The sequence below is a fragment of the Malurus melanocephalus genome, unplaced genomic scaffold (assembly GCF_030028575.1).
Source record: "Malurus melanocephalus ecotype Western Australia unplaced genomic scaffold, MMel_1.1 scaffold_213, whole genome shotgun sequence".
NCBI lineage: Eukaryota > Metazoa > Chordata > Aves > Passeriformes > Maluridae > Malurus > Malurus melanocephalus.
The window spans coordinates 497,462-502,242 of NW_026623445.1; positions in this window are offsets into that span (position 1 = coordinate 497,462).

Genomic DNA, 4,781 nt, shown 5'->3' on the forward strand with positions numbered 1-4,781 from the left:
TGGTCACCGCAGGCAGGCAACTGTCTAAACCAGTTTTTATGTAACAAAGGGACCACAAAATTGAAAAACTGAGGACTACAGAAAACAAAATCCATGTAATGCAGGCTGTATTAAGAAAACAGTGAAACATAAACTTAAACTCATCCCAAAATAGATGAATAAATGATCTCCAGCCCTCAAGCCCTGCTGGATAAGAACTGAGGACACTGGTGGCTCCTGACATTCCCTCTAGCCCCACTGCTGTCAGCCACAGGACCGAAAGGGACATGGGAAGGATGGCACAACACTGGAGAAAAAAAGGGAAATACTCCAGTTTTGCAGTTAATAGGATTTGGGGCTTAACACAGGACTTCTTTGCAACTGCGCTGAAACGTGAGAAGAAAGGCATTGGCTTTTTTCCTCAAAACATGTTCACCCTAAAATTCATTTAGCTTAATTTTAGATATTTACAGTGTAGACATCTAAATTTGATCTGGCCATTCTAGGCACCTTTTATAATCCTATGAGTAAACCAGGTACTTTTAGGGCATGAATTATCCAATTTRTTTTAGGCTGACAGGAATTGCACCCTAGAATAGTTCATCTTCCTACATTGACTAAAAAAGGGTTCAAGGCAACTTGAATTCAAGGCAACTAATTCAGAGGGAGAGTTACCAGGACTTTTACCTGTAAGAWTATGATTCCTACCTTCTGTATTCATGCASAATACAGTCTGTTCATCCYTGTYTTCTTTAYTTACAGATTATTTCAATGRGCAATTACTCATTGGACTGAAATCCCTTAGAAAATATGGCCCCAAAATCTAATGATAAAACAACAATATTGGAAGTACAGATCACTCATTTGGAAGAATCTTGCATTGTACAATAATAACAATAGAACTAATAAACAAAAGCTATAATTTCAAAGGTACTGCTGGAAGAAATAGACGGGGCCTATGGAAAAATCAGTGCATTTCCAGGAGGCAATGCAGCATCTTCCTGAATTAGGGTTTTAATAGGAAAATAACATTTAAATTAGGGAATGAGGAAATTCAGCTACAAGCCAAGGTTAAAGCACAGCTACTTAAGTAGAAGGAGAACTGCGGCAGCAAGTTCTGTAGGAAACAAGGAGGATTTGATGCATCTAATCCATATTTTCACTAATCAGCACGATATTACGGCACTGTAAAGGACAGGCCCTCCCTGAGCTCAGGGCTTCCCAGCAGAGACTTCTTTCCTGATCCCGCAGCAGTGTGGCTGCCTGCAGCCTGAMAGGAAGCACCCATGTGAGGCACACATTACCACAGATAGACAGCTCRGCTCTGTCCACTTTTATAGCCCCATAAACGACAATACTAACAATTTACTAACTTCTGATAAAGACCAGCTTCTTGGGAATTGCTGATACCTCTGTTTCTATGAGAAATTAATCTCTCTGGAAGCTTTGCTCTGCTGCTTTCTGAGCACATGAAAGTGCTGCTGAAATTCTTAATTGCAAATTAGACTTTGACAGGGGAAGGCAGAGCAGACGGGTGGTTGAAATAGCCTTAAAGTGCTTTTCTCTTCCTGATGGCAGAACAGTTCATAATCCAGACAAATTAACTGATTGGAACAAACAGCATTAAGGCAACACTGTGCAGTGTTGTGGCTGGCAGCTGGTGTCCAGACACTAGAACATACTTAACCAATTAGCGCTGTCCCCCGCACCAGCCAAAATGCACATTTAGACAACTGAGATGTGATCTGGGACATTTTGTGGTCCACATATAGCAGCTTTACCAGGTGGGCCAGAAAAGTGAGATTCTCAGTGGATGAGTTAGCTGGGGCTGTAATAAACCTAAATCTGCTGGAAGTCAGTCTTTGCATATCTTATTGGCTGAACCACTCCAGGTTTAGCTGAGCTGTCTTTTTTTGGCTTTATAACACTTCAAGGAGATTTTAGAGGCATTTTGTGATTACTGATGTCTTTCCATAATCAAAAAAAAAAATAGGCTGAGGATCTTTCAGAATATTCTTTTTCTTTTTCTGACACTGTAACAGTTACAGAATAATTATTCTTAGTACACATACAGTACCTTCCCTCAGYTTTCATAACAAGTTCTAAGAATTACCAAGCTAGAGGTTAATTTTCAAACACAGCTTCAGTGACTCAGCAGTGCTAAAAAAACCACAGTCATTTCTATGTGTTTTCTGCCTACAGCTTTAGGTACTTAAGTCACTCATCTGAAAAAGTAAGCTGTGGAGACTTGAGGGAGAGCTGAGAAGAGATCACAGACCTCACAACACTTAGTCATGTCTCTTTGCCAAAAGACTGTGCTTCATCTTAAGCCTCAATGGTATGAGTGAAACCTTTTATTTTTTTTTTTTTTTTAATATAGCATGGGAAGGCTGGCTTGCTAACACCCTGGCAGCACAGCGTGCACAGTGGAGAATCCAGAGATCTGAGAGCAGCATTTTCTCTCCCTGATGACCCATGGCTTGGGAACAYTATTTGCTTTGGATTTCTACCTATCCTCAAGGAAGGAACACAGAGKGGTAATGACATTGTTAAAATTAATCTGTCTCTTCACTGAGAATATTAGTTTAATTTCAGTTCTGAGATTAATGAACCTCATTTTTGATGCACAGACTCATGATTCATTCTGAATATTTTTGCTGCCTAGAAATCCCTACACTTACCTACCCTACTATCCAAACATTTCAGAATTATTAATGAATTATGCTTTCAACATAGAGCAGCACTCTATAAGGAAGCAGTACTCAAATGTATTCCCTTTGCAGAACAAAATCAAACTAGAATGCTGACATCCTAATTTCACTGATTCTTAATGCTTGAACCTGGAACATTCCACATTTCCTCTTAAATCAAAAGCACTCTACCTCATTTTAGTTGTGTACATTACAGAGAGGTGACTCATGCCCTAGAAATGCCTTTCTCTTTTTCCCATCAACTAGGAAAGCCTGGACAGCTCAGCTCAGCTCAGAAAATAAAAAATTATCTCTGCAGGGTGGGTGCTTGAAGTTAAGTTAAAAAAGCACCAGTCAGGGAGTGGGAGAGAGGCTGTGGCACTGTACTGCACATGCACTTAGAGAAAGGGGGGAATCAAAAGTTTGAGACATCACAGGTTTCAGTAGAAYTCCCAAAAGAAACTCACCAGAGTATTCTGGCCAATTTACATATTGTACTACCTGAAATTAAGGGGAAAAAATGGCTCTGGTAACTTCACACTTCACTGAAATGAACTCCCTTAGGAGTTTGGCTTGGCTCTTCAGCAGTGTGAAACCTGTTTTCACTTTCTAAACAAAATATTAACAAAAAAAGAGAAGTAGATGCAGAAAAAGGTGAGGTTTGTGAGTTCTGAGCTATTCATTTGAATCAGAAGACTGTACTCAATAGGTTTGCTAAAAATATATTCATTAAGTCTATTTAGCATTTTTGTWATTTTTTAAGTGTTTATCTACAAAGCAAAATATTTCAGGACTGTTTCTAATTTACCTTTTGAGCTAACATTAAAGCAGTAGAAAACAATATGCAATAAATTGCTTTCCAATAATAAAACAAGTTTACTGATGTTTCCCAGATGCYTGTCTCTGACAAAATTCAAGAGCATCCAGTATAATCATAGAGTCTACTGCTTGTGCTCCAGAATCCTTTATCARTGCTCCTAGGGTTATATAACCCTTCTTGATACTCCTTAGGCTGCTCCTGACTGTGCCATATGAAACAATAGCAGTGGATAATAGTCAGTGTCCTACACAAGTCTTGGTAGTCTCTCAATAACATTCCCCATATGAGCCACCAGTAAGCAGCGCACATCTCTAAAGAGTGCACCAGGTCTCCAGATGGATGTTTCCACAGCTCTTGTCTTTCTTCTATGGGAGGCCCAAAATTCCATATAGGATTCCAGCCTCATTGGTGCCAAGTACAGGGGSATGGTCACTGCCCCCTATCCTGCTGGCCACACCATTGCTGATCCAGGCCAGGTGCCATTGGCCTYCTTGGCCACCYGGGCACACCCTGGCTCACATTCAGCTGTTGACCCGCACCCCCAGGCCTTTTCCACCAGGCAGCTTCCCAGCCCCTGCCCCAGCCTGCAGCACAGCACAGAGTTGTTGTGACCCAAGGGCAGGATGCAGCACTTGGCCTTGCTGCACCTCGTACAATTGGCTTCAGTCCATCAATCCAGCCTGTCCAGATCCCTTTGCAGAGCCTTTCTGCCCTCCAGCAGATCAACACTACTGCCCAGCTTGGTACTGTCTGCACACTGACTGAGGGTGCACTTGATCCCCTTGTCTAGATCCTTGGTATGCATATTAAATAGGACACACTCTACTGAGCCMAATAAAGGGTTAATTCTATTTCATTTAGTGTCCATCTGACAGACCAGCCATTTCACTAGATTGAGTTAGATTGAGATGGGCATTATCTTACATACATAAAGAAAATACTTTCAGTTATTACTGAAACTGCTGAGGTCCAAATAATAACTTCAGGTGACTGAGGAGGGACTTTGGCCTACCATGACTCACTGCTCCAGCTGTCTGAGGACCTCCACATCCTATCCACCTCTAAATCAGGGGGAAACAGACACTTCTTGCTCTTTCCCAGCTTTGGACACCTCCACACTCTATTAATTTCTGTGATATTTAAAACCATATGTAATATTTGCTGTTATCCTGTTATATTATATAGCCTTATCAATAGCCTTTCCTTTCCTTTCCTTTCCTTTCCTTTCCTTTCCTTTCCTTTCCTTTCCTTTCCTTTCCTTTCCTTTCCTTTCCTTTCCTTTCCTTTCCTTT